Below are 19,361 nucleotides of genomic sequence, written 5' to 3' on the forward strand. Positions count from 1 at the left end.
TTTCTCAGGTTTGAAATGCCTTCTTATCCTGGCTTCTCATTAAATCCTCATAGAAGGAGTGAGGGTATGAGGATATTTAAATTAGGGCGAATCAGAACGTAGGAGAGAAACCTACCTCAAAGAACAGGGCAAAATCAACACCGTAAGGTAATAATAGAACCCCCACATTTTTTCCACCCTGCCCAAAGAAATCTGTAGGTTACTTACCAGACCGAGCCTACAGTCTCCCTTCTTTTGTCTGTGGGGATATAAGCAGATCATGGGGCCTTTCCCCTACAGCTCAAGAACTCCCGCAGGCAACCCTTGCCTCCATTCCCCCAAACATATCTATAGCCACCATCGATGTTACTGGCAAAATAACCCACTTTACTCTGAAGTAGCATACATGTGACTTCAGGTACAGTTAAGTAAGCCTGGATTGGATTGGCTACATCCTCCTTATGTTTCAGTACTTTAGCTGTGGTAGGTTAGTGTGGGGCAAAGAATGACGCTGTGCTTCCGCCCTTCTTTCTACTCTATCTGTGGACGGCAAACTTAAATGCTTCAACTTCAGACCGCCAAATGTCAACGCGCCCCTAATGAACCCAAACGCTCCCCTAAAGCTTGTAGTGATACCAACGCCCCCCTGAAAGGCTGCAGGGGGGGCGCTACCACCCACGTTGGGAATCGCTCTTCTAACCCATTCACTGCCTTTGTAGAGCCTGCACAATTTATTACAGCCTATCACATTGCTATATTTGCATTCAGCTTAAGTGATCAAATACCTGTGGAGGAGGTAGTTCCATCCAAAACCCTTCACAATATATCAGTTACAGCCATGTGGAATGAAAAATCACTTTAAAAACACCATGCCTTTTTTCTCAAAGCCTTTTTTGTTTCCCTCCCAAATTTGGGGGAAATGTTTTTTTCCTCCCATGTCTTTTTTCTGTTTTTCTTTCTTTTTGGGCCTTCATATGTCTAGCTAAACACAGAGGAAGATCTGTACCTATGGGTAGATTCACATGGGAGCAGACATTCCTTTAGGTACTCTAAGCTTTAAATAGCCTGCATCTAAAAGGCAGCACCAGAACTTTGTATTGGGTCTGAAAACCATTTGGGTGCCCACAGTATTTCAGAATTGGCATTTCATGTTTTCTTCAGCTCCCCCCCAGCCAACAGTGTGGTAGCCTCATTTGTACTAGTTGTAGTTAATGAGAACTTTTCCAAACAGCTCCATAGAGCATGTTACAGTAATCTAGCCTGGTAACCAAGTACTTCCCAACCCAAGATTGTGGGTCAGTCAGTTTATCTGGGAAAGTGGTATTTATTTATTATTAAATTTATTTATTTATTTATTAAATTTCTATACCGCCCCATAGCCAAAGCTCTCTGGGCGGTGCACAACAGTCAAACATAAAAATACAATAGGTCACATATAAACAAATTTAAAACTTTTTAAAAAACTTTAAAATTATAAAATACCCAGAAGAATCAAGACAGTTTTCAACACATACTAAAATGCCTGGGAAAAGAGCAACTGATGCTGCTCAAATGGTGTTTTGGCCGCTGATGCCATATGAACAATGTCGGTGTCAACAGCACACACAAACTTTGAACCTATCCCAGAATAAGCAGCAATCTCAATCAATAGTACTTTCATCTGTCTGCATTAACTTTTATTTTGTTCACTGTTGCCCAGTTCCTCACTCATCTAAAATACCTACTTAGGCCGTCTAATGCTTCCCTAGAAATGGATGGGAAAATCTGAGAATTGAGTCATTAGCTTATCAGTGGCATCAAAGCTTCCAGTGACATTACTCAGCACTTTCATGTAGATATTTAAGTAGTATAGGAGATGAGTTGGATCCTTACAGCATCCTGCAAGCAAATCGCCATGCATTAGATCAATAATCTCTTAGCACTGCTTTCTGAGATCTACCCTCCTGGAAGGCCTAGAAGCACTGTAAAACAATACCCCCCCAGCTCCATCTTGTTGAGTTGGCTAAGAAGGATACCACAGTTGATGGTAGGGAAAGAGACAAGCGAAAAGGATCAACTCCCTCATCCAACTTCTAACACAGGTTATCTACTAAAGCAGGTGTGAGGAACCAGCAGAATCAAACTTTGCCTATCAGCTGATGTCACCCAGTGGTTTGGGGAAAATGGCCATGTGAGCCAACTTGGATCTCTGGGGGGGTGTCAAGATTGGCGCAGAGGCCAGAGTTCCCTACCCTTGTACTAGAGTGACCAGGACAACTTCTGCTCCAAAGCAGAGTATGAACCCAAATGGAAAATACTTATGTGGACAGTAAAGTTAGTGTTCTGCTTGAAATATAAACAAAACTTAGACTTTGAAACTTCAGATATGAGGTACGAGAAAGTAAATAAAAATCTAGGTCAATATGAAACACATTGCTGATCTAATTAAATGGCAAAATGATTTGTTTTCAGTGGCTATATCCAAATATTCTGTATTTCTGATTGAATTTGGATAAGGTATATTGAAAGCTTCTTTAGGAAAAAAGATAAAAGAACCCTCAAAGATATGTTATTCTGATAATTGCTATCTAAGGAATTAACTTTGTACAAATCTGAATTTATAACAAGAAAGCCTTTTTTCAGAACTTTAAAGAGTTTTTTTTTTTAAAAAAACTTTGTTTCTTTCATTTTTAATCCCTGAAACATTTTTTTACTGTTCTCACCACTATGTTTTTCATTCTTCATTCCTCTGAAAATAAAAGCTGCTTGTCATGTGTACACTTCATTATTCTGTGATTGGTGCACTTTTGTATTTTCTCCGGTGATACTAAATGAGTCAGGAATCTGCACGAGATAGTGATTTTTAAAAAAATGTTTGTCACCCTTGAGACCCCTTTGCCTCACTAGTTCTGCTAGATATTTACACTGGATTTGTTTTCTTCTGAAGGGAGAATGCATGCGTAGATAACTGAGAAGACAGTGTCTAAAAGATCCATACAGTGATCAGCTACATATGGTGTAGTTATGGTGTTCAAGAAAACTGTATTTAGTCCACTATTTCAACAAAGGTATATTTATATGAAAATGCTTCCTGGTTAAAAAAAAAAAATCCTTACCCTATTTGCCAACCAGTAGAGCAATCCAATCCTCCCCCCCCCCCCGCATTGTGTTGGAAGGAGTTTGGATGGAATGAAGGTGTCTGTCCGTCCAGATTTGCCCAGCTCAGCCAGCCTCCACTGCTTGGGAACCTTGCTATTGGTGGGGCAACCCTGCTGCCGAGGAGCACCCACCCAAATGACAGGCAGAAGCTACCAGTGATGGCATCCCCCCCATGGGATGTTTCAGGGGCAAGACTGGGCTGGTGCTGGATCCTGTGCCAGCTGTGGTGCCATCATGTGAGTGCAACATACCTGATGCAGAGCTTTTTACTGCACCACCCTGGGAGCTGACACAGTGAAGAAGTATTTTTTTCTCCTAGCATGTTCCACTTTTGCTGGCATGAGCAGTGGGGCTGTGGTTGCTGTGGTGGCTATGCCACTCTCAAACCCTGTCGCTGCTGAGCAGGGATTTGGGTTGACACCTTTGTCTTAGTGAATAAGCAAAAGCGGGGTGAGTGAAACAGAACCCCATCCTCCCTCTTTTAAATGAAAACTCACATATGTAGTTCATACCCCCCATCTGGGAAGGCTTCATCTGTGTTTTCCAAGTGACGTCTAGGCATTGTATGACAATCCTGGATGTGTCCCTGAGTTCTGGCCTTGGGGGAAGGGGCTGACTTGCCATGTGCTTTTGCTTAGTCCCAGCTCTGATCTTTTACATGTGTTTTTGAGGGAAGTAAGTGGAACCCGGTTTCAGTCAGTTTAGTCTCGGGGGTGGTGGTGGAATGCAGCCTATTGTGCCCTTGCTTTGAGTCTAAACTGTGGCTTTTATTTAGTTAGTTAATTAGTTTGTTTTAAAAATGTATACCCTGCCTAATTTGTAAAGAAACACAAAACAATAATAAAATATGTAACAATACTATTAAAATCACAAATACTGATGTCAAAGATAAGGACCCACAAGAAAATCCAAAATAGCCAACAAAACTGAGATGTCAAAGATACAAAGGAGAACAATCTGGTGAAAGCCTTTTTAAGCAGACATTTTTTTACTATTTTTTTACTAACTGCCTAAAACAATACAGTGATAATTATGGAATTATGGAATGATCTTACTGACGAGGTGCGCCTGGCGCCAACACTGTTATCTTTTCGGCGCCAGGTCAAGACTTCCCTCTTCTCCCAGGCATTTTAGCATGTGTTTTAAATTGTTTCTATATTGTTTCAGATTTTAAAATTGTGTTTTAAATTGTTTTTAAAATATGTGTTTTAAATTGTATATTTGTTTTAATGTTTTTGATTGCTGTAAACTGCCCAGAGAGCTTTGGCTATGGGGTAGTATACAAGTGCAATAAATAAATAAATAAATAAATAAGGTTTGATTATTCAATTTATATCCATCCTGCTCTTCTTCCCAAAGGAGCCCAAAGGCAAGGTATTCCATAGGATGGGTGCTACAAGAAAAAAGACCTTAGGCCTGGTTATTGGGGTCGAGAGATCTGGAGTGGGGTTTCAGATGATGATTTGTGGTTGTGGTAGGAATGAATGGAAGAAGAAAATTGTTCCTCCCCATCCTTCTGAGGCAATCCTGAAGGATACATGATTAATAGTATCAAAAGCTGCTGAGAGGTCCATGAGAACAAACAAGGTTACAATCCCCCTGTCTGTGTCCCAGCACAGATAATCCACTAGGGTGACCAAGGCAGTTATTGTGCCAAAACCAGGTTGAAAATCTTACTTTCATCTGCAGCTGTGCCATCACAGCACATGTGCACACTTTGCCCCCAAAAGGGATGGGAGACACTGGCTGCTACTTGCTTAAATCAGACTGGTGTAATGGTTTTTTTATCAGACTGGTGTAATAATGGTTTTCCCCCCCAGTACTGACTACATCACTGTTCCTTAAGTATCAAGGGAACACAGCCCTCTGTGAGAGAAGTATTTATTACTACCCCCTCTTTCTTGGTGGTGCCGATAATGATAATGTTATTTGTTATTTAAATTAATTTTTGTAAATTGTATTGCTTTTATAATATTTTTATTGTATTTTTATACCTGTTTATTTTTCTTGTAAGCCGCCTTGAGGGCCTTTGGCCGAAAGGCAGGGTATAAATAAAATTTAATAATAATAAAAAATAATAAAATTTATTACTACACTCACCCACATGTGCAAATGTGACCACATTAATTTCACAGTCAGGCTGTGCAAGGATCAAGAGCCCAGCTTGTTGGCTGTGTTTCTCTAGGGATTTTGTCCACCTCTCCAGGGTCAACAAGCTGAAAGATATCCAAGAAAATTTGACGCACATGGCAAGCTGAATTGCTGATTTGTCTTACTTGAATTTATTGTTTTTGTAAACTGACTTCTGTCTCCTATCTCAGTGCTTTGTATTTTGATATGTTGAATGTTTGTTGTAAGCTGCCTTGGGCACAGCTTGCTGTGGACAGGCAGTATATAAATAAACTCAATCAATCAAGCTGCCTTCATCTCAATTACTGGCAAGATGGAATCCATTTATCATTTTGAGGGTAGAGATATCTGCTGCTGAAGCATTCATGTTAGAGATTCCCACAGCATTACTCCTACATGGGAACTTGCCTTATATTAGATCAGGTAATTAGTCCATCTAGCTCAGTATTGTCTGTATTGTATTGTGTGGCAGTAGCTCTCCAGGGTTTCAAATGGATCTTTCTCAGTCCTATCTGGAAATGCTGGGGTTGCATATGCTTTACTATAACCCAGTGTATGGCCCTCAAAGCCCAAGGTACCAAACTTTACCTACATCTGCTAAGAGGTGGCAGGTGATTATGCTTATGTATTCCTTTCTAAGGTAGGAGCTAAGAACGTGATAGAAGGATGATCTCAGATCACTGATGATGGTAGAAGAAAGGCTAAGCAAAGGGATTTTTTCCCTTCTCTTCCCCAGATCCCCTCTGCTATCATGATTTGCAGTGAGTCCTCATTTGCATTGCTCACTTGAATTTACTGCTTGATATAAGGCATTGAATATCTACTTTGTCCAATAGGAGTCAAATGCTTCTAGTATTCAGATACATTTTAATGTTTGGCATTTTCTAAATGACAGTTGTAAAATCATGTATCTAATATGAGCATTGGCAATTGGCAAATTTTTAGCTTTAAGATGTTAAGTGATTAGAAGTATATAGATTTCTAAGCAGTTCAGATCCATCAATCTATGTAGCTTTCTAAAAGCAGAAGATTGGTGTTGATATTGTGAATAAAGCCATGATCATCTTAAAATGTGAGCTCTAAACTAATATAGAGGAGGTGTTAAACTCCCCCTTGGCACATCTACAATGTCCAAGTCAGCTCTGCCAGATTAAAACTCACCACCTTGAGAGCTGCCAGTGCTTGAAGGTCAGTGAGGTAATCTCTCTTTTTTAGATGTCCTGTTGGGGATTCTACTGAAAAGCATGCTTTATCTCCATGTGGTTCTGATCATTCTTTTCATTTAAGTACTTTGCACTAAGCTTAGATAATAACTTCAACTTAGTTGTCTTCATCTTTTGTTAAAGGAGGAATGTGACAAAAGTTATGCTTCATGCTCATCTGAAATAAAGCCTGTTTGACTTTGTTAATTTTGATGGAAAATTCTGGCTCTGCGTGGTAAACATATTTTGTACTGTTGTAACGGTGCCATCAGTTCCATGAATGAAAATATTTACATTCATTGGAGTTCTGTACGTTACGGAAGAAAAATCCACAAACTTTGAAATCTGATACACTAACTGAAGTTTGTACTTCTGTATATTTTCTCTAATTTTAAAAATGACAAATTCTTTTATTGCACATAACTATTATATAATATTTCTATTTTCTGGTTCAGAACAGGAAGCAGTGTCCCATCTTGAACTGATCTTCCCTGGGAAATGGCCAAGCTTGTTCCAGCCTTCAAGAAAATCACTAGAAAGCAACAATTTTAAATGTGCAGCCTGCTTTATATCAAAGGCCAGGAAAAGGAAAGATAGGTAGGATGAAAATTTTACAGTGATAACACCATCTCACTTAATCCTCAGTTTTAAAAGCCAGTCCAAATTGGTTTTAATGAGTCATAAATGCATTTGGGTTCTGGGATTTCAGTGAAAGAGAGGTCCGCTATTATAGGCAGCCTCAGAGTCCATCTGTTTGCACACACCCTAGCAGACCAGATATGACACACAGGTGAGTGTCTTTGTTTGAATTTGGATATTGTAATACGACTCATTGGTGAAGAGATTCTTTCTCTGATAGTTGGGCCCAAATTATTTTGGATCCCAAAATGGTACCTTGAATTGTGCCTGGAAGATGCCATACATTTGGAATGTGCTGTATACAAATGGAAACATCAGTTTTTCAAGACAAGTCCATGTACAATAGTCTAACTTGAATGACAGTTGCAAGTCTTAAGTGGAAATCTTTATGGCCATTTCAATGGTAGACTGACTGCTGTTGCAATCTGGAATTAATTCCAGATACAGCTATAGAACCAGGAGCATCTAGTGACCCTGTTTGTCATTCCACATTGGTTACCATTTACTTTGATCATGTTCACATTTACTTTTATTTGGCAAGCCTGCATCCATTTTTTGACAGACTGAAACTGAGAAGGTAATGAGCTTGCAGAGCTAGACTAGATTAAAATTGTCACAGCACACATAAAGTAGCTCAGACTCTGCACAGAAGCAGTCAAAATCTACCAAGCTGTTCATTGAGGGGCTTCAAACAAAATGTTAGTGTGAGGTTCTCCTGTTCAGTGTCCTAGGCACTTAGCTATGTCCTTCCCATGGCATTCCATTTCATTTCCCCTCTCCATATTGGGATTTTTGGGGGTTCCCTAAGGGTATTTTTTCTAAAGGTTTCTTTTTATATTTCTGCAACCCTGGAGTTCCCCCCAAGCCTGCTGGTACCACCTCCTTATGTGTGGATGATGCTGTTTTTGCTTATGTAAGGATTCACACTTACCTCTGAACTTTGGAAATGGTGGTAATGATAGATCTGCCGAACTTTATATGTGTACCCAACAGAGAGGTTGTCATTACTATGGAATACTAGCTGTTTTGAAAACAGATTTTAAAAAGTCTTTACTGTAATTGGTCAACTTTGGCTAAGTCATGCTCTAGTTGTCTGTGGTCTGTGTACTTCACAATATTGCATTAAATTATAAGGTCAAACCATATAAAATACTTGATTTTATGTTAATATAGTTTAAATAAATAAATCCAGTGGATTTTCTTTCTAGATAATTTCCTATGTTTGCTACACTGCAGTATTGTTTGATGCAAGCACACCACATAACTCCATATATTTAGCATTTTCTTTGCTATCTCACTGTGTTGTACTACTGCAAAGCTCAAAGTTCTAGCTCCTTTCAGTATTCTTTAACTAGAAAAGCTTAGTTTAGGTATATCCACATTTTATCTACAATCGTTATCTCTTGTGTCTGCTGCCTCTTCTCCCATTTGTAAAACTGGAGTTGTGCGAAAATGTGAATTCATAAAGCTTGTACTTCTAACAAAGCAGATATGTGGTATATGGGGGCTAACAGAGCAGCTATTGTATACACCACAATGGTGCTTATACAGTTTTAGACACTAGAATTTTTATTAAGTGGAAATGTTGGCCACAATGCTGAAGCTTTTAGTCCCTGTTTGGATTTCCTTTTAAAGTTTCATCTATTACATTGTTGATCAAACATTTTTTGTCAGAAGGGCAATACCTTGGAATACATCATTATTTGAACTAAAAACACTGAGATCGAATACGGAATTTAAAAATGCTTGTTTCATCTTAACGCTTTCTTCTGCAAGAAATTCTGCACTAATAACATTCAGGAAAAATATTGAGGGGCATTTTTTCTTGATCTTTTGTGGGCAAAAGATCAAGTGTGACAAAGATACGTAAAGTCAAATCTTAAGAAGCTTAAATTTTTCTTTGGCTTTTCATAGAGTTTCCAGCACCTATCCAAAGCATTGCAAAAAATAGCATACGTAGCATTCACGCTTGTCCTTTATTGTTAATTTGCAACTTTGATTGAATTGCAAGATTCAGCACTTCATCACCAGTGACCAGTTGAGCTATAAGCAGCCTGTTGTGAATGTTGCATATAGCAAAAATAAATGTATAAATGTCCAGTTTATGCACCCAGCACCGTGAAAAGAAGCATTTCTTGGCTGGCATATTGGAGGTCATTCTAATAAAGGCCCTGGGTTTAGGAAACATGACTATTGAAAGTTGCTTGTGTTAAGAATATCTAAACTTGAGTGCACAGTTCAAGTGGGATGCACATTAAAGGTGCAATTTTTCCAGCAAATCTTAGGGATGGCCCTGTAGCTCTACTTAGGCATCACCATTTGGCAAGGTAAAGCTATCCTTTACCTAGGCATCCCCATGAGTGGCTGGACAACCAGCCAGATGGGCGACTAATAAATTTAATAAATAATAATAATTTGGCAAGGAGCTGGGATAGGTATATCCCTCACACTGTTGGAGATTACTATCCTGTTCTTTCAGTTTGACACACTAATCCCATGCCAATCCTTTCTACATCTGCTTTTACTTCCACTGGCAAGGTGGGCAAAGCAGTGGTGACTCTTGCGGCAAAAAATTGAGATAGGACACAGAGCAGGGAGTTGGAGCCCACAGTGAGGGGAACAATGGTATCTAACTCAGGATGAACCAAGATTACTTCAAAGCCTAACCAGCTCATGGAAGGGTAAGTTGCTTGGGACTGAGGACTAGGTAGATATAGTGACTTTGAGCTGAGAAAATGGTTGTATAGAGCAGAGCCAATTTTCAGCTCTTGAATTCTCACTTAGGACTATCTCTATATGCGAATAAGGTACCAACTGTTCCATGTCTTGAGATTGGAAGGGAAGAGCATCCTGTGCATTGTGCAAGATATACGTATAGGCCATGGTTATTTAGTACTAGAGAGGGGTTTCCCCCAGGACTGCTTTTGCAGGGCCAAGGGCTATGAAGCCCAGGGGACAAGATGGAGGCACAATGGGGGAGATCTATTTGCCCTTATATGCTTTTATGGAGGGATAGTCGAGTACCTGGCTCAGTGCCAAAAGATACGGCTGATTGAATTTTTATTCCCCTATGTATTTTGAGCTTGTGATTAACTCCATTCTGACACAGTCTCATGTATTGGTGATAGCTTGACATGCCTCTGTGCATGTAACATGGGCAGGGTGTTGCATATAACTGTTACTGTGTTGATCACTCATAACATTTGCTTTGGAAACTTTATCTCAGGGCAGTGTTTCATTGCAATCAACAAGAGTAATTTCTCTCATAGGTTTGCAATTCTTGAAAGCTGAGAAGCAATATATTAAGGCCAAAATGGAATTTGCATCCCTTCTGAATCAATATAATAGTACCTAGTCTGAGGACCAAGGGATAATGTATCACTGCTGTGGAATCATAAGTGTTTGGACTGAAGTACATTTTTAGCCTCAAATCCTACAATCAAGTCTTATGACACATTTTTAAGGACCTCAGCTGCCAAGCATATATTGTAATACTTTTCAAGAATTGATTGATATGTAAAATAATATTAATTTACATATATGTCAGTAATCTTATCTTGGCTTTTAGATATCCTAGTCATTTTATCTTGGTGGAGGTATAAGTTGCATTCTTGCATTTATGAGCTTGTGTAGCAATAGATAACCAGAAAGTATGGTTGACAGTGTGTTCATTTCTTGTAACAAAATTAGCTTTCAGCTTGCTTTGAAAAAGGAGAATCTTATCATTTGCACTACTTGTCTTATTGTTGAGATGAATTGGCTAACATAAATTGACATGTATAGACTGAGATGTAGTTTACACAGATAAAGCTGAGTGCTATTGTGATATAGATAACATTCTGAAGCTCCAGCAAACAGGAGGTGTAATGTTAAACTAAGAAATGAAAGTCTGTCTTTCTTAAAATAGCCATGTGCCATCCATGTAGCTTTTGCATTTGGATCAAAGTCTTAGGTTATGTGCTTTCTGTAGCACATATGTAATGAATATACTTCATTATTAAGACATAGTAAAACAATTCTGTTTATACTACCACAGATGCACAACTCTTCATCCTGCTTTGAATACTGGATTCTATTGGCAACACTGCAAAGCACTTTCTACGTTAAAGCTATTTTTTCTTTAAATTAAACAAAGTACTTAGTTTTTGGTTCATGACTGCTCACAATTTAGTGTAGTTAAAGGTACAATAATTATTTTTGGACAACAGACATTTTAATTTTTTTAGCAATGTGATTTTTCTCCAATTTAGAGTGTACAACCCAAACACATTTTATCCACAGATATTTTTCATGGGGCTATTGCATGTTTTAATGGCCTATGACTATCCTTTGTAACAGGAAAATGCAATGCCATCTCCTAGATAATCAATACCCTGGAACAAGTTACAGTTGCATAAGGGTCACTGGTACACTGCTAGTTCCCTAGTAAACTGACTTAATAAACTAGAAAAGCAGATGCATTGGTAGAAAGCCAGCAGGGGTATCAGGGCTTTTCAGGGTATTGCACAGACTGTCGCATGTACACCTGTCTGCTGGACAGAAGTTGTAGGTCTGTGCTTGGTGCAGTGAGTGCCTGGCCCTCTGGTGAACAAGTTTATTCCCTTGAAGCCAAGATGGATGACCTGGAGAAGCTGAGAGAAGTTGTTAGATGAGGCCTTTGGGGATGTGATAGCTGTGTCCTACTCCTGGGTAACAATTCCCCTGGTGTTATGGAGAATGAGAGTCTCACAGAAGGTGTCACTTTGAGGAGTGGTTCCATGTACTGGGTCAGCTAGGGAGGCACAGCTGTGCAGTCTCAGTGTATGAATGAGATGGTGGTGTTAGGAGGTATCAGGAGTAGTAGTTCAGATTTATTAGGCATTGGGGAAGGTTTTGGAACAACCTGAGTATATAGAAAAGGAACAGGCTCTACTTGAACCAGGATGGAACCACAATGTTGGCACTTAAAATTAAAAGGGTGGCAGAGCAAGTTTCACATGGATTGCTGGGGAGAGGGCAGGGAGAATCTGACAGGAGTGGAGGAGCATCTGGTTTAGAACAAATCATTACTCGGGGACAATGAGGAAAATGTTTCTCACTGTTCAAATGTAGAAGTGGTAGAACTAGACACCGAGAGTGCAGGGGCTCAAGATAGCAATCCAGAGGTGCAAAGCACAGTAAAGTAAAATGCAGTGGCAAAGACAGTTGGCGAGAGATCATTTATAGGTGTTTATATGCTAATGATACAAGCCTCAGAGCCAAGATGGGTGAGCTGGTCTTAGAGGGGAGCATAGATCAGTGGGCATAATGGAAACCTAGTGAAAAGCAGAGAACCAGTAGCACAGAGTTATATCTGGATAGAAACAACTAAAAGGGCAGGGAAGGGCTGGTGTTGCTCTGTACATCAAAGAGGACATAGCTTAAGATGCTAGAAATCCCCAAAGGGAAAGACTCCTCCACAGAATCACTGTGGGTGGTGTTACCAGGCTCAAATAATAATTTAGTGTTGAGGTCCTGCTATCACCCCCCAATCAAATGCCCAAGGTGATCTTGAGATAGAGAGTGAAATCAAGGAGGCATCCCAAAGAGGAAATGCTGTAGTAATGGGTGACTTTAGTTACTGTAAAAGCCTGGAAAAATGGGGTGGGGGATGGTTTTCTCCAATTTTTCCCCAAAGCCTTTTTTCTCCCCCCAAAATGGGCTATGACATGTGAAAGGATATAGAAGCTTGTTTTGATCTGAGCAAACTGATAACTAGGACAAATGTGAAGAAGTAGAAGGAGAAACTGATAGTGATTGCTCAGAACATGAAACTGTTAATTCAGTTAGTGTTCATTGAGACTTTGTTCCCCCACCCCACTTTTTCTCAGATCTTTCTGTGCAAATGAGTGCTTTATGTCTGCTTCCCTCTGTGGAGAGAAGACGTAATAGTTTTCTGAATACATGATATTTTTCTTTTTTTACTATAATATATATGTTAATACTATAATATAATGGTTTCTTCAGTTTTTGTTGTTTTTTGCTTGTTCCTTATAAACTGACAAAATGAACGAGATGCTAGGTTCCTTACAGTTCAGCAGTTTGTCTCTCCATTTGTAACAATTTTTTTTTAAAGGAAATTCAATCTGTAATTACTGTTTGGGTAAACTCTACTTTTAATACACCAAACATGATAATTTAGTGGCTAACAGGATGTTGGACTAGAAGGGACATTGGCCTAATCAAGTAGTCTCTTACGTTCTTATGAACCAAGTTATGCATAATATATTTTATGTTAGTAAAGAAACAAAGTGAATTTTGATCTGTAAATGTCATTTTTTTCTGGAAAAAATAGAGAAAAAAAACCTTTTTTCTGTGACTTTAAAATTTCTGGAAATTTTACATCTCTAGTCACAATGAAGTAGTACAGTTTGTCGATACCCTAAATTAGAGTCATAGTATACTAGAGTCGGGAGTGGCCTATAAGATCATCGAGTCCAACCCCCTGCTCAATGCAGGAATCCAACTTAAAGCATATCCGACAGGTGGCTGTCCAGCTGCCTCTTGAATGCGTCCAGTGTTGGAGAGCCCACCACCTCTCGAGGTAATTAATTCCATTGTACTGGGTCAGCTTCTCTAACAGTTAGGAAATTGTTCCTGATGTTCAGTTGAAATCTGGCTTCCTGTAACTTGAGCAGATTCTTCCGTGTCCTGCACTATGGGATGATCAAGAAGAGATCCTGGCCTTCCTCTGTGTGACAGCCTTTCAAGTACTTTCAGAATACGGTCATATCTCCTCTCAGTCTTCTCTTCTCAATTATCTCCCAGCCATTTTTCACCAGCAAGCCTTGCTGACCAGGGACCTGATCCTGCATCCACACAGGAGAGAAGCCCATGGGGCAGTGTAGTGGTCCCTGGAGGCCCTTTCACACCTTACACAGTGGGAAAATGAAACCATTAAGAGGTAACCTAATGCCTGTTCAGCACAGCCTGTTGATTTTCCAAAGAGAATTTATTCTTCGTTGTTTTTGGCTTCTTTTCATGGCTATACAGTGTAGAAAGACTGTAACCTAGTCTGTGTCTGTGTTGGAATTTCTTTTTAATGTTTTTAAACAAACATGTTTTAAAGATGTTTTGTTTTAATATATTAAAGTCTGTTTTTATGATGTTTTAAAGTGTTTTTAGTGCATTTGTTTGCTGCTCTGGGCTCCTACTGGGAGGAAGGGCAGGATACTAAATAAATAAATAAATAAAACTAGTACTTTATGCGATTTGGAAACTATACATCTGTTAATGCAGCCTAAAATAGCATTTGCCATTTTGCAGTCGCATCGCACTGTTGGCTCATATTCAGCTTGTATTCAACAACATTTCTAAGATCTTTCTTGAGCGTAGTATTTCTGAGCCAAGTATCCATCAGTTTATAACTGTGCACTTGGTTTCTTTTTCCTAGGTGTAGAACTTTGCACTTATCCCTGTTAAATTTCATTCTGTTGTTTTCAGCCCAGTGCTTCAGCTTATCAAGATCACTTTGAATTTTGTTTCTGTCCTCAATTTGAAATGAATCTTTATTGCTCAAAGCCATAGGCTACCACAATTCATGTCCTCTGGGGTATTAGCTATCCCTCCCAATTTTATATCATCTGCAAATTTGATAAGCATTCCCTGCACCTCCTCATCCACGTTATTAATAAAAATGTTGAAGAGCACTGGGCCAAGGAGTGATCCGTGTGGTACCACACTCATTACCTGTTAGCAAGACTTCTCTGTAGACATGTTTCAAATCCACATGTTCTAGGAGTCTTGTTATTAGGATCTTTAGATATTGGCAATACAGTAATACCTCATTTAACAAATCCTCTAGGAAAGAAGCTCCTTTCCACAAAGTATTGGGGGGGGGGGAAACCCTCTGACATAGAATGTGGCTCCTTTTCTGGATTGCGGCTGCTGCAGGCAAATCAATGATTTGGGTGCCCTGGAAGCACTGTTTACTGCAGATCCATCTGCTCAAGTGTGGAGGAGGATGGCAGAGAGCGAGATCAAGCACATGGGGTGGTGGTGGTGGCTGCCCCTTGCCTGCCTGCCTGAATGTACTGAGAGGAGAAGTGTGCTCAAAGTTTTAGATTACTATAACAAGATGCTACATGATAAAAGAAAAAAGGCAAGGCAGGCATCCCTGGATATATTTTGGAAGAAGCCTTCAAATGGTGTGCATACAAGGCTTACCTGCCTTAGTTGTTTCATTTCAGAATGCGTATTGTTAGTTTTGAATAAAAAGTTTGCTGATATATGTTGAACTGCTTTTCTTTTTCATGCTGTAGGAAACTAGCCCTATTCTTTCCATGTTATTCCTACCAAAGTTTCTGTTAAAGAAGTAATGTCTAGGAATGTATGTACTTTAACTGAGTTATTACTGTAGTGAGTCTTGGTAGATTTACCCAGTAACATACACTCACACAGGTCTTAAAAATTGGGATATTTGTTGAGCATATACACACAGAATCAAAATAAACACATTTAACACTTCAGTGAGGAATAGCTCATATTTATTGACATCAGTGGAGATAGCTGAGTAATAATATGCATGAGGGAATTAGCTAAATAAACCTAATCATAACTAAATTAACACACATACTTAACATGCGCACACATGAAGGAACAAGCACACAAGGCATAGAAGGAGATGGGGGGGGTGTTTTCAGCACAATTGCGGAAGGCACACTAGCCTTCCCCCCCCCCCTGGGCTCACCTCAGTCATGCACAGCTGGGCAGTGAGGACCAGAGATTGGCCTCTGGAACCAGTCACAGACAAAGATAGGCAGAGGGAGCAGATGTGGAGGCTGCAATTTGAAGTGAAAGGACTTCCAGAAGATAGGTTAGAAACTCCTGGGTCAAGCAGGTAAAAAACAAATGCAGCAGGTAGGCCCTGAAATGGATTTTTGGATCTCTGCTTTGGCTAGCAAAGATCCAGGGGAAAGCAGGAAAAGTACTGGAGCCATGAAAAGGGCTTTTGAAGCAGCTTCAGCAACAGCAGATGGGCCCAAAGGTAGTGAAGGAAAAGCAGGAGAGTTGGACCTCTGGGATGGCTAAGGAATTCATTGGATGTTTTCAGGTAGAGAGATATTCATCAGAGTGGAACTGGGCAATCAACTCAGAGCCCAGAAGCAGAATGGCTCTAGGTGTCCAGTTTTTATACCTTTCTGGACAAAAGCCTCAAAGGACAATACAGAATTGATTGGATCAGGCAGATATCCTTCCTCAATTTCCATACCTATTATGAGTTGTATGGCCAAGATAATGGGCTTTTCTTATATGAAGACAGGTAGTGGCATTCAGAGTTTGGCTAGCTTGATAAGATTTGAACAATGGGCTCTTCTTCTGAGGGCCAAATTTTTAGAATTGCTTTTGAGATTGTATTGATTCGATTGCCATATGCCATGTCCTGTGCATATGACTGACAACATCCTCTCACGTGAGATGACAGCCATAACTCTTTCAGATACTTTTCCCCTCAGGTCTGAAGTAGCCTCTTTGCAAAATTAACCAAACTTAAACCATTTTAAAAATCATATAGGCCATGTATAGGTCTGTTAGGTTTATAGGCTCGTAGCCAGCTTGCTTACATATCTCCCCCCACTTTGTGAAGGAACCCTTGATAAGCACTCCTTGAGTATGATTCTGTAGCCAGCTTGGATCCACCTAATAGTTGTTCCATCCAGCCCACATTTAGCTAGCTTGCAGATCAGAATATCATGGGACACTTTGTCAAAAGCTTTGCTGAAGTAAAGATATATTATATCCATAGCATTCCCACAGTCTACCAGGAAGGTCACACACAGTCAATAAATGTGATAAGATTAGTCTGGCAGGAGTTGTTCTTGATAAATCCATGTTGACTTCTAATAATTGCTGCATTGTTTTCAAGGTGCTTACAGATTAACCACTTTATAATCTGCCCCAGAATTTTCCCAGGGATCGAAGTCAGGCTGACTGGTCTGTTCCCACATTCCTCCTTTTTGCCCTTTTTGAAGATAGGGACAATATTAGCCCTTCTCCAGTCATCCAGCACTTTACCCATCCTCCACAATTCTACAGAGATACTAGACAGTGGTTCCAAGAGTTCTTCAGCCAGTTCCTTCAATACTCTAGGATGCAGTTCATCGAACCCTTCTTTGAACTCGTTCAGTTATTAGATATTCCTTGATTTGTCTATCAGTCTCAAGCTGCGATTCTGCTCTTTCAACCTAATGTTTGCCAGAAAGTTCATAGACCCTCTTTTGGAAGAAGACTGAGCCAAAGTAGGAATTGAGCGCTTCTGCCTTTTCTTTGTCATCATATTGCCATCCTCATTGAGTAGCTATATCACCATTTCTTTTCTCTGTATTTTACTATTGATGTACCTAAAGAAAGCTTTTTTGTTGCTTTAAATATCCATCGCTAACCTCAGCTCATTCTCAGCTTTATCCTTCCTGACACCATCCCTGCAATTCCGTGTTACCTGTCTTTCTTTGTGGCCCAGCCTTCCTTCTACTTCCTGTATGTGTCCTTTTTTGTTTTCAGGTCATTTCTAAGATTTTTGTGAAGCCACGCTGGCTGCTCCTGCTGCCTTCCACCTTTTTTCCTTCTTGGAATTGTTTGAAATTGTACCTTTAGAATTTCCATTTTTAGAAACTGCTACCCATCTTGGACTCCTTTTCTCATTAGGGATGCTTGCTATGAAACTTTAATAAGCTCAGAACAATGATAAGTAAAGTGGCTTTCCTGGAGTCTAGGGTACGTGTATGGTTACTTTCTGCTTTTGCTTCCTTTAAAATCAAGAACTAAATTATAATATGGTCACTTTCCCCCAGAGTTCCCGTAACTGCCACTCCATGCTCTAAGTGATCTCGGTTAGTATCAAGTCAAGAAAAGCTGATCCTCTAGTTCCTTCCTCTACTTTCTGTAGGAGAAATTAATTTCCAACACCAGTCAGGAATTTCTTGGAGGTATCATGTTTAGCAGAATTTGTCTTCCAACAGATATTGGGGTAATTGAAGTCCCCCCATTACTACTATATTATGCCACCTCAAAAAAATTGACAATTTGCTTTTCAAAAGTTTCATCCTCATCTTCTCCTTGATTGGGTGGTCGGTAGTAGACTCCAACCTCCATGTTCCTTTTATTCCTTGCTCCATTTATTTTAATCCAGATACTCTTGGTGGGGCTACCAAGCTCATCCTTCTGTATTTATGTGCAGGGATATATATATATATATATATATATATATATGCAACTCCGCCTCCCTTTCTATTCCTTCTGTTCCTTTTGAAAAAGTTATGTCCTTCAGTTGCTGTCTTCCAGTCATGGGAGTCATTCCACCAAGTTTCAGTTATATCTATTGTCGTATTTTCCCTCCTGTATTAAGAGTTCAAGTTCGTCGACTTCCCAGGAGGATCCCTACGCCTGTGCAGCCTCTGAGACGAGCTCTCGTCTTGGATGAAACTTTTCCAGTTTAAATTCAGTCAGAAGGCTCTTTTCTGACTGGGAATAATTTCTTCCGGTTAAAGAAGAAACGTGAGATTTCCTACATAGCTTTGTTTTGATTGTTGGAGTCTGGAATTCGTCAGGATTGTCTGTCTTCCAGCAGCTCAGACAGAGCGAGGATTTTTATGCTAGCTCAGCTGGATAAGTGACCCGTTTTTTTTATACGGATTAACAGGCAAACATCCTCCTGTCTACATTCATCATTTTCTTATCTATACAGCTAAAGAGATTTGTCAAAGTAACAGCAATTGAGATAACCTAGGTGAGGTAAGACTTTCCTTTTTTTATTCACGGAACTAAGGGGGAAGAAAATATAAATAGCGTATCTTTTTTTTTATTGCAAAAAGCTGACATGGAAAATAGCATTCTAAAGATTAAACGGATGAGAGATTTCTGATTGAAAGAGATAAGACTGGGACTATTTTTCTTGATCTACTTTTTTTTTTCTTTTTGACGAATCTGCTCATTCTGTCTACTACTAGCTATTTCGACGCTGTGAACTAAAGCCGTTCTTACACTTCTGGGCAGATAAGAGATAAGGGCTGTCTAGCGTGTGACGTTAGTTTGCTGGAAAGATTAACTCCTTTGTAACTGGTTAAAGAAATAAGCTGCTCTCTGTTTGGGACATTGAAAATTGAAGGAGTTTTGTTCCTTTGGTTTTAAGAATGACAATTAAGAAGATCATGGATGTACAAGAAGGGACTTTATCTCTAGACATGTTTCAGAAAATAATGAATGGGATTAACTCAATAAAACAAGAACTGAGAAATAATAGACAAGCGTGGAGAATTG

General features: G+C 39.6%; 1 protein-coding gene across 10 annotated transcripts in view; it reads left to right on the forward strand.

The window, feature by feature from the left end:
* The window catches only part of FAR1 (fatty acyl-CoA reductase 1), a 127,771-nt gene that overhangs the window by 59,312 nt on the left and 49,098 nt on the right, over nucleotides 1–19,361 (forward strand). For 7 of the 10 annotated variants that reach the window (XM_061610478.1, XM_061610477.1, XM_061610476.1 and 4 more), the window contains exon 2: nucleotides 6,905–7,046. The exons of the other annotated variants lie outside the window; for them this stretch is intronic. The gene's annotated coding sequence lies outside the window, so the exon portion shown is untranslated. The remainder of the gene's footprint in view (nucleotides 1–6,904; nucleotides 7,047–19,361) is intronic. 10 annotated transcript variants of the gene reach the window in all.

The sequence above is a fragment of the Rhineura floridana genome, chromosome 2, assembly GCF_030035675.1.
Source record: "Rhineura floridana isolate rRhiFlo1 chromosome 2, rRhiFlo1.hap2, whole genome shotgun sequence".
Lineage (NCBI taxonomy): Eukaryota > Metazoa > Chordata > Lepidosauria > Squamata > Rhineuridae > Rhineura > Rhineura floridana.